Source organism: Herpailurus yagouaroundi, unplaced genomic scaffold (assembly GCF_014898765.1).
Source record: "Herpailurus yagouaroundi ecotype Mexico unplaced genomic scaffold, PumYag 251, whole genome shotgun sequence".
In the NCBI taxonomy this organism is placed as follows: domain Eukaryota; kingdom Metazoa; phylum Chordata; class Mammalia; order Carnivora; family Felidae; genus Herpailurus; species Herpailurus yagouaroundi.
In genome coordinates, this window is record NW_024412468.1 from 2,149,957 (window position 1) to 2,161,624 (window position 11,668).

Genomic DNA, 11,668 nt, shown 5'->3' on the forward strand with positions numbered 1-11,668 from the left:
CTGACCTCTCCCCTGACCACACTCCCCCACTTTTGTGCCTTCAGGCACCTGCGGGCAGCAGTGACCCCACGTGATCTGCCCGCACAGCACTGCGGGGCATCAGGACCATGCCATGCAGGAGCATTTCCTGTGTGGCTGGGGCGAGGGCAACAGATGTGCTCACTTTCTTCATGCTAAAGACAGAAAAAAAGAACTGAAGCCTCACCCAGTTCGAGTCCATGGGAGAACACTTGCTAAGGGGAGTGGTTAATGGAAGCGTTCCTGGTGATCGAGTTCTGTGATACCTACTACAGTTTTATGGGTCTTAAAAAAAGCACATTACCCTCGTGTGAGTGGTAAAAGCCCACGGAATCTTTAAATTTCCTAACTCTGAGCAGGATTCATGGAGTGATCGCACCCTAAGATTTTCATTAAGGCAGAAAAAAAAACAGATGCTCTTGTCAGACCTATATAGCTAGCCAAAATTTATAAATGGAAGAGTCCCCCAAATTTACTTGTATGTCACCTCTTTGGAGTCTGGGACTACTTGCCCATAAGAACAGCATCATCCACAGTAGTTCAGGGCCTAGCCCAGCCCACAATGGCCTTGCAAACCCATGACGGAGGTGAAATCAGACAGACGAAAGCCCCAAGTCTTGAGGGAGTGGCCCTCTGTCCAGTGTTAGCTCTCTGGGGCCAACGCTTGGCACCCAGCCCTGAACCCTTGTCCCTGGACGTGGGATCCCAAGGAGGAGGTTAGATGCTGGCTGGAGGGTCCTTCAGCTGGGTCTCAGGGCAGCGGAACAGGCTCCGAAGGAAGCTGGGGGTTGAAGCAGCAGCCAGGAGGACCTGTACGAGGAAAGCAAGCTCTCCTGCACGGAACAGGTGCTGGGATTTTCACAATGGTGAGGACTCTCCCATTCTTACTCCTTTCCTGTCTTTCCGTGTTGTCTTGGGTATTTTTGGAAGAACAGAGACTTTGAAACCTTCCCTTTCTACTTGGGAGACCTCAGTTACCTTTTTGCTGCTTGTGTTTCGTCACACGGCAGGTTGTAATACATAACGGTTATCTGGCACTAATTCACACTCATGTTACTACAATGATGCTTTTCCTACTAAATTGTACAGGAATTTGTTGTTTTTTTTTTTTTTAATTTTTTTTTCAACGTTTATTTATTTTTGGGACAGAGAGAGACAGAGCATGAATGGGCGAGGGGCAGAGAGACAGGGAGACATAGAATCGGAAACAGGCTCCAGGCTCCAGAGCCTGACGCAGGGCTCGAACTCACGGACCGCGAGATCACGAGATCCCACGAGATCGCGTGATCGTGACCTGGCTGAAGTCGGACGCTTAACCGACTGCGCCACCCAGGCACCCCTAAATAGTACAGGAATTTGAAAGCATGGACAGTTGGCACAGGCAGGCAGCTTCACTAATGCACTATTTCTTTAAGCTTATTGTGTTAGGTCCCAATGCAATGCACAGGCAGCCTTGGAGAGGAACGGACAGAATCACTTGGAACGTAAAATATGCATATTGCTCGACTCTCACTGAGGACCACTCTGCTGACCTTGCTAATGACAAGCAGCCTCTGCAAATGAGACAGCCCTGGGCAGCTGGCCCTCTGTTAGGGGCCTGGGTTGACCAGACCCCTGCATCGTCATGCGGTGGCCTCTCACTGAGATTGCTTGTGACTCGAACCTTGTCTCAATGACCCTCAACATCCCCTCATCTTCTCCACCAGCCGGCTGGACACGCTACATCTACACGCTGAACGGAGCCTCGCAGCACTTTCAGCTTGCCAACACCCTCATATAAATAAAGCCCTGGTCTCTGCTCATCCCAGGTGCTAAAAACCAGAGGCTAAAACTGCTTCTGGTTTCCTATTTGTTGCTCAGAACTGCAAGTCTGGCTGTCTTTGCTTTCTATTAACTTGGCCTGTCGGGATAAGCTTAGGAATCCGCCGGGGTTACACCGATGGCTTAACAAGTCACAAAAAAATACAAAGTCAATATAATGCTCACACCCGAGTACAGGTAAACCAGATTGGCACTCCAAGAATGGGGGGGGTGCAAAGACACCCTGAGAATAGGGAGGCACAACAGTGCCAGGAATAGGGAGGTGCAAAGGCACCCCACAATAGGGAGGGGGTGCTGAGCCCCCCAGAAGAGAGAGAGGCAAAGGCCTGAAATAGAAATGGCACAAAGGAGCCCAATGCACAGGAATAACAAGATTAGATATTCAGGGTGAAAGCACCCCAAATTTAGTACTATAGCAGAAAGCTGCTTTCATAGGAGTAAAGGACCAGGTTAGGTAAACTGGTTAATTGGACTATGGACCACTGCACTGCAGGCAAAGCAGCCCTGAGCGGAGATGGTTAACAAAAGAAAAGGTGGCTTATTAACCCTGAGGTTATTCCCCATCTGTCTCATCCCCTAGGCTGGCAGAGATAAACAGGCACGCGGCCTCCTGTCTGCTGTTAACAACCATCTACCCATCTGCCCGGCGCCTGGATTTTGTTTTATATTGACCGAAACCCCAAACACTGTATATCTTCAAAATCCCCTTTCCCCGCTCACATCCACAAGTTAATGTTCCTAGTTTGTCTCTTTGTACACGCCCATCACGTTTGCAAGCCTTCTGATCAGAATAAATACAGGGCAAGGACCCTCACTCGGGGCTCTTGTCTTTTTCCCAGATATGAGCCATCTCTCGTTTGAATCCTGGGTCCGCTCTTTTGCTGGGCAAAAGAGAACTTTAGACTTGGAGTCTACGACACTGGCCATTTCTCTCAGACCTCAGTGTGGGGCCATCCCACCAACAAGAGTAAGAGCCTTAGGAATCCACCAACCAGTGTAGCTGGATTGGACGCTGGCACAACAGCCCCCTTCACTGTATTAGACTATTCCATGTGCTGAGAATCTCCCGAGACGCACAGACGACAGGTCTGAGTCACGAGACGGTGCAGAAAAACAGCCTACCGACCGTGGGAAAGTGGGCTCTGATCCCACCAGTGGGTAAGGTGAGACCACGAGCAAAGTCTTAATTTGGCTGGACTTCAATTTCATCGTTTGGAATAGAAATGGTGATGCCTGCTCCGACTGTCTTGGTACCGTTTCCAGGAACGAATTAGAGGTAGGTAATGCCGTATTTTAGAAAACATAAGGCCTACGAGGCAACCACGAGGCATTACACGGTTCATCGTCACCATCAGGATAAAGCTTCAGTAGCCTTGGAGCTGAAGACACGCGCCACGCTGACCTCCACATACCCCAGCTTCTCTCCCAGAGGACACTGTGACCTTTTCGAAACCGTATCCTGTCTTGCTCTATCAAATTCCCTGTCTGCTGGCTGGTGCCCTGCCTTCCCCAGCGGTGATCAGCTCCCAGCTTGGTTTGCAAGCTTCTAATTCCACTTACTTTTCTTTACTGCAGATTAGCGTCAATTTGCAGATGTTGACCGAGGACCTACTTCGTGTGTTAGATACCTTACCAGTCTCTTCAGAATGCAGAGAGGACCAAGGCACAGCCCACGAACTTAAGGAATTCACAAGAGCTGTGAGGCCATCACGGGCAGGAAAGAACGGTCAGGTTCATCGGGATACCCTCAAGGGCCGCGTCCGGGAATAGCTTCCACATGCGCCACGTTAGTGAAGAGACACATGACCTCAACATGGCGATAAAAGAAGCCGGGAAATGCGCTCTTCCGGAGGGTCCGGGAAGAAGCAACATGGGATAGAACGTGCTGGCTGCTTCGCATGGTCCCCGCCACGCGATGCGCTCGGGAAGCGTGATGCTGGAGGTCGTGTGCGTGCGGCGCTAAGGGACCAGAGGGGATTGCCGTCATTCGAATCTGCCGACAGCGTGGGGCAGCGGATGGTAAAGCAGAGGCTTAAGAGCCAGGTGCACGTTGCCAGACGAGCCGGAGAGAGGAAGGACGCTTTTCGCGGGGAACAGCGCGGGGGTCACCGTCGAGGTGTGCAAATGCACGTGCTTTTGGCGAGAACAGAAGGTGTATTAAATGGGGCGGCACAGCTTTAGACAATATAGCAAAATGCAGAACTAGGAAAAGAAGGTAAAGTCTCTCGGATGCCAGGTGAGAATCTGATGAAGCCATGGAAAGCTATTCATTAGTTTCAATGAGAAACTTTGATGTCAACTGAAAAGGAAAGGTCTCCCGGTGGCCAAGTACAGGGAAAACGTAGCATGGGAGAGTAAGAGAGGAGCAAGACTGACAGATTTCACACCAGAATTTCCTGAGGTGCTTTAAAAATACAGAAGTATGGGCCCTTTACTCACCAACTCAATCACAATTTCTGGGACAAGCACTGTATTTTTCAAAGCCGCTCGGGTAACACTCATGCAGAGCCAAGGCTGAGAGTCAGTAGGATACAGCAACGAAATTATAAGGGCTTGAAGGGCGGTCTTGTTTGTTACACATTTTAAAAGTCTGAATTTGGCAGATGAGACGAGGACACGATAATTTAATTGACTGACAGGTACTTGGGGTCATGAGTAGAGCTCTTCTAGCGCAGGCTGACGTAAAATCTTGGCTGGGCTCCCTTCGCGGGAGTAAATGACAGGACAGCATGTGACTACGTCCCAACTTGTGCAAGGCATTTTTCCGCACTACTGATGTCATTCTCCAATGTTCTTTAAGCGTGCATTAGATGTTATTGAGGGTAGGATTCATTGGCAATGTTTAAACACTTTCCAAAGTCACTTCTGTTTTGAAATGATCTCCTCTAACAACAGAAAAAGGCTCAGTCCATCTCTTAATCCTTCTTCACACCTGTCCCACCAGGAATGTGTGGGGCCGGGGGGGGGGTGGATTCCAGCTCACAACCTTGACATCCGCCCCAGGTTCTTGGATCACCAAGTGTCCTGGTCACCAGCTTCCTCTTCATGGTGGATGAAAGGCACGACCCCCGTCCTCAGGACAACCGCAATCAAGAAGAGGAGACTGACATTTTCCACTTAAGAACGGGGCCCTCTAGCCCCGGGACCCACTCTGGAAATTCGGGAGGCAGACGACTTGTGGGTGTGTTTGAGGCTGTTTCTCCCTGGATTCTGCATACACCTCAGACGCGCCTCTCTGCATGGCTTTTGGTGCCTTCTTGTTCTACGGAGGCCCCAGGGAGTGGAACACCTTGTTGCATCCACCACAGGCCCCAAGCTCACATGTGCTTCTCATAGTTCCCAGTATCCACATTTGCCATCTGGTCCCGGAGGGTCTCTCCTGGGCAACCGGACTGCTCGGCAGTGAGACTGCCGTCTTCGGCTCTCAAAAGCAGTAGCTCCGGGGAGTTCCTGGGACGTTCTCCCGACCCCGACCCCGCACTGTCCCTGAGGAGTCCAGAATGTGGCCACACGGTCTTCTGCTCCAGGTGGCCCCGCCCTGCACCGGCCGCCACGAAGCCCTCGGGGCCAGTTTGGCAAGTGCCCACGTGTCCTCCTCGCCACCGCCCTCCGGGCCACACGCCACGCGCACACGCTGACTGTCTGGAACACCGCCGGGCATCTCCAGCTCCCCCAGCAAAAGGCAAACGCCAACCCGCTAACGCCCCTCCCGCAGCCGTATTTCTCCGTCACATCAGCCCCGTCGGCACTGCTGGCGTGGGATTTGAACTTTACACCCTCCGTTTCAGAGCGGAGACCTGACGAACACGCTTTCCCTAAACCAGGGTCTCGCTGTTTCTGACCCAAACTCCTGTCTGTGGTCCTTGGGGGGTGGTGCCAGATGCTGCTGAGGCTGCTGAAGGTGTACCGTGCGTGTGTGCGTGTGCACGTGTGTGTGTGTGTGTGTGTGTGTGTGTGCGTGCGTGTGTGCATGTGTCCGTGTATGTGAGGCTGCAAAACGTGTAGTCATGCACGCGTGTGTCCAGCAGCTTGTGATCATGTGTCACCTCCCCGCAGGGGGTGAGGTGGGGCAGACTTGCAGCGGCTCTGTCCCCAGGGCTCTGCCGAGGGAACCCGGGGACGGCTGCGGGTTCCAGGGCTGAGCAGCTGGAAACGGGGCGGCACTCAAGTGAGCACTACGCTTATGCAACACATCACGGGTCCTCGGGTCCCGGCTTTCGAGAAAACAGGTGTGAAACGTGAATGGACGGCATCACACTGGCACCCCTTACGAGTTTTCGGCACTGCTTTCAAAGTACACAATCTGAACTTCACGTGTGCTCATTTGCATGCAAGTCCCCGAATGCCCTTCCGGCCCCGGCCCCTCCAGCTGCCGTTCCTGCAGAATAAAGGCTGAGGTGCCCTGTGCCGTTCCAGGCTTGTGCACATTATCCCTCTGATATGCAAACAAGAGGAGGAGGAATGTCTCCCTCTGCCCTAATCATTGGGGGACTTCGAGTGAAAAGGAAGAGCCTGGACTAAGCAGAAATGGTAGTATGTTCACTCAGCACCCGTTTGAAGTCACCTTTGAGCGGCTGAATTATCTAGCTCCTTCCAAACCACTTCTTGGCTCATTTCAGCTGCAGAGATCACAGATTCAGAGATGTGGAGCACTGCAATGGATTTTGGGGATCTAACGTAGGGTACTCCTGTCGATGGGTCATCATCTCTGGGCGATCACTCACCTGGTCACTGCTGCCACCGTCCGGTGCCCTCGGTGACAGCTGGAGCAGGGACACCGTCAGCAGGGGCCACGCTTTGCCAACCCTCGGTGGCCGGAAGCACGTTTGGCCATTCTACCCCCAGCATCTGCTTCAAGTCTCAAGGACGTACACCCACCCAAGTAAAACCTACACCTTTCTCCATCTCGATCGCTACTGTAAGGGGAAGAAAGGTGAGGCCGGAATGGCGAAGGCTTCCCCGAGGTTTTGTGGAGCGTTGGTGGCTGATTTGGATATAAACCTAGGTCTCTCATTCTTAGAGCTCATTCTGCACCATCTAAGTGGCCTTGAGCACATACCATGGGCCAGTCACTGCCCGGGACTGGGGACACAGCAGTGACCAGGACAGAAACCGGAAGAGCTTTTTCAGAGACACTCCCTCCCTCCCCCCCGCAGCACAGACACTGGTCACGGGTCATCACCATCACGGCACAGATGATCAGAACCGTTGAAAGGAGCCGATTTCGTTGTGGAATCCTCCATCTGCCAGCGAGGGAGGGGAAGATTCTCCTCCATGTGTTTTTCTTGCAAAGTATCCAGTTAGGGAAACACAGTCCTCGCAGTGCAAGTGCCAGGAAAGACCAGGGTTTTCAGCACGGTCGACTGATTGTTTCATTAAGTCAGTTGACTGGACACCTTTCATTTGTGACACGCTGTCTTAGGTGAAAGGTCTGGGGGGGGGGGGGCGGTGCTCTGAGCGTCAGTGAAAGCCCAGTCAGCGGTGGAGGGCAGGGGACAAATAAGACCTGTGAGGTGGTGGCATTCAGGTGGCCTTGGGAGGACGCGCTGTGGCTCAGCAAACACAGAAGGCGTACTGGGGGTGAGCCGGGCCCCAAACCAGAGTGCACAGCATGAGCGAACTGTACGGGCAGGAGGCGTGCTCTCGGCCCTTGGTGCGGGTCTCAATTGTGCGGTTCTGAACCCACCGGTACCCACTCCTGCCCGAGTGAGGACCAGCTCTCCCCAGCGGCCCGTGGGGTCCCGTGCTCCCTCGTTAGGAACACAGGCCCTGAAAGCAGACCTCCTTACGTTCCGGCTTGGAACCTTTTTTGCTTTGGGATCTCAAGTTTTCTCTCACCTGTCTCATCTTTCAAATGGGCACAGGAGAGGCCTAGGATTTCTGCAGGGGTCCAGTGAATGCCTGGCGTGAAGGCCTTACAGCACTTGTGGGCACACCCTCGATGTGTGTTCGTGATTACTGCGTGGACCGCAGGGAGAACTGCGGTATTAAAGGCTCCTGTTCAGAGGGCAGGTGTCCTACTCTCCACTCGGAACCCTGAGGGACCCTGAGGGACCCTGAAGGGCGAGGCGCTGTTGCAGTGATCACGGCTTGGGCCACACGCTCCGCTCCGTGGGGAAAATCGTGGGGCTGGGGGTGGAGATGGGTTTTGCCCTTCCCCACTTCTCTTGTGGCTGTTTTTAACACCATCTATTACAATGCATGAAATACTGAGTGGGATTTGTGGGCAGTTGGGTGCACCCACCAGAAGGTTCTGCAAATGATCTGCGGTCTCCTGAGGTCCGTGTCCACTCTGCTCAGGTCTCCCCTGGGGCTCCTTGTCCTTCCCTCCCCGCCCCCAACAGCTTTGCTGGGTGGGATCCTTGTCCCACCTCCCGGTGTTTTTGGTCCATGAAACGTAAGAAGCTTTCTGTCAGCTTGACAGAGGGCCCTGGGCTCCTTCTCGGCCTGAGAGCAAAACCGCACTCACGGGTTGCCATCCAAAGCCTGTGTGGGGCCCCTCTCCCCGGACCAGCCCCCTCTCGCGTCTGTGCACTGAGCCCCCAATCCAGCACTGCCCCCAGCATCACCACCCAACGTGCCTGCCCACATTGCCACCTGACCAAAGACACAGCCTATAAAGATTATGCTGGTGATCCTCTCCCTGTAGCGGGTGAGGTACGTCCGATGGAACCACTTGTGCTAAATCATGAGGTTTTGCACAAACCCATCTACCATGAAAGGAAACGCAAATTACTTCTGAAAGGAAACATTTACTTTTTTACCAACGATAATTTCCCTCTCTGGGCAGGACACCTGGGAACCTGATAATCGAACTTCCCTTTTACGGGTCACCCCTCCGCCCCCCACTTTGGTCCCTGGCCGTTGGCTCTGCTCGGTTGACTTTTAACACAACCGTCCGCCTCTGTACTAATTCCAGGCTTGGTTTTGGCCAGTTGGAGGAATGATCCTAAGTCAAAAGACAAATTTTGGGAGGTGGACGATTTCTCAGAGGACTTGCAGCCGGGTTCGCCCAAGATTGGCCGACTATCCGAGTAACGGCTGCATTCCATGGGCAACACGGGAGCGGGCTGTAACCCTGGAGAGGTGACATCGCTCGGGGCCTTGCAGAAAGCTGACTGTTTTTTTATTCCCTTGAAACACCAAGCTCCATGTCACTGGAACATTGCACCTTTTTGTACGAGGCGGGTTCTGAAGGAGCAACTTTGAAACAGGGAAGAACCACGTAGCTGGTACGAAAAATGGTTAAAGGACTTAGAATGATTTAAAAAACCCCTTAAGCCTAATCGTTCTCCAGAGAGATTCGAAACCACGTTGGGAGACAAATAAACAGCTCGAGTCTAGCATTGTTCTTCCATTTCCTAAAGGCGACTGAACACTGACCTTCCTACCGTTCCCAGGCAGGCGATGAGCCTCCCCATGGCCTGTGAAGTCGGAAATTGCACACGCACGTGTGCGTGCACACACACACACATACACACACACACACACACACACAGAAGAAAACCAAAGAACTAAAGCACAAAAGCCATCAGATTCCCACAACTTGACTTTTTGGACTCACCTGCCTGTGACAAGATGGTGTGGATGATGTGGTGGCCATTGAGGGACATGTCACGAGAGCCTGGACTGGCGAAGGACGGAAAGAGAAGGTGGAACAGGAGACTTCTCCTCCAACAGAGCAGTGAGAGCTAAGGCGTGGTCCCGTGAGCAGCGAAGTTAGCATCGCCTGGGGCCCTGCTGAGGGGCCAGTGACTGGGCTCCCTCCCACACCTATCGAATCAGAACTCTGGGTCAACAAGCCCTCCAGGTGATCCCAACACATCAGGAAGTTGCGGGACTCCACCCCCTGCCCCCTGCACCCCACTCCGGCTCGATTCACAAGGTATGGAACTGTCCAGATGTTAGGAAAGCGGGTGTGGGAGGCCTCCCAGGTGTGAGTGTCTGGTTCAGTCATTAGCTAACTGAGGCACCGATGGCCGAGTCCTGAGTCCCCGGCCTCCTGCTACTTAGGATCTTTAAGGGGACTGGATGTATTTGCAGATACATACCCCCTACCACTCTTCCTCAAATGCACCCTGGCTGGCTTGTCTCTGACACTCCACAGTGGCCTCCAAATGCTGAATGGGATGGCCATTTCTAAATCTTCACCCTGTCTGTCCCTGCGGGAGCTCTGGGCACGATCGGCCACACGTGCCTTTTAAAGCCGCGTGTTCACTTTTCTCCGAGACTCTTATATCAGTGACCCTGATGACTCACTCCAATCAGGAACATTCAAAGAAACTAATTACCGAGCTCTGAGTAGGGTGCTGGGGACGGACAGGGGATAGGGCAGGATCCTGGGGCCATCGGGACGGAAGCTGCCACCAGCTTCGAAAAGTGGAGGGCAGGAGGAAGTTGCTGGAACCCCAGAGGGCACTGAACCACTCAGTCCAGGCGGCACAGGCTGGGACCACGTTCTGTGGGCACAGGTGAGCACAGGTGCGCTGAGCACAGGGTAACGCAGACTCGCAGCCCCCACGTTGTACACCTGAAACTCAGGTAACCTCGGGTGGTCACTTTCGGGAGATTTCCTGTCATTTCTTTCTTCTTCATTCACTTGGATTCACTTCCAAGAATACCGGTCAGTAAGGTAACTATTTTAAATCTAACTGGAAGTGAAAGTGTTTACAGCTGTATGTCCTACACAGATAAAAATATTCCAAATGAAGAAGAAGAAAAAATACAGATAGATAGTCGATCGATCTGCCTCCTGGGACAGAGATCAGGTGGAGAATTCGGAGGAGCTGAAGGCACGCAGGTGACGCATTCAGCACCACCACGCACGCGTTACGTGTTGTTTCACCGACTGTTCCTGCCAGTCATTCGCCGTCCCTTGACCCCAAGGTCAAGCACGCCCCAGGGCTCGAACCTCTTTTCCATCTGCTGTCACCCCCATCGTGACGTCCTGCAGTTTCCTGGCTCTGCACACCCACTCAGAGTCATGTCTCTGCCAGAGCCCTGGACCCGCTCTCCACCTGCTTCCCGACTTCCACACGACTGGTCCGGTCAGGTTGCAGACTTTGGTTCATGCAGTTCCCCCCACCTCCACTCAGCCCGATTGTGGGAGCACAACCATCCGTCCTCTGACACCAGCATCCCATCCACAGACAAATCTCGGCAGCTCTGTTTCCCCAATATTCCAGGATCGGAGCACCTGCTACTCTCCCACGGTGTCTGGGCCACCATCACCTGTTGCCTGTGCTAAGGTGGCATCAGCCACCCCCTAACTTGTGTCCAAGCCGCTGCCCCACCCCCTTCAGCCCATCCTTAACAGACGCGGGGTGAAATCACAATTCCTCACCTCAAACCCCGGGGAGGCTCCCTGCCCCAGCCAAACCAGGATGTGCTGCAGAATCGGAAACCACAGCAGCTATTCCCACGGAGTTTTCTTTGTTTCTCAGGATCTACAACTAGTATGCGTCATCAGGGGCTCTGCTCAGCACATCCCTCAGAACCAGGGTGATACATGCTCGGCCTTGGCATGTGCTAACGTCGTCCCTGCAGTATGGACGGGGTGGGAAGATGGGCAGCGTCTTCCCAAGATTCCTTGTCCGCTTCCGTCTCACTGGCTAAGCCAGGTGTGTGGCAGCACAGCACAATTCTGCTCTGAAATCTCCGTGGCATGAGGACGGTCGGCCTTCATTGGTCGAGCATCTGCAGGCCAGCGGGGGTCCGCTGATCTCCACTAGGCTGGCGGGGGGGGGGGTGGGCTGACCACCACCGGGGTGGCGGGGGGGGGGCTGCTGGTCCGCAAGAGGGGGGGGGGACCAGAGATACGATAGGGGGG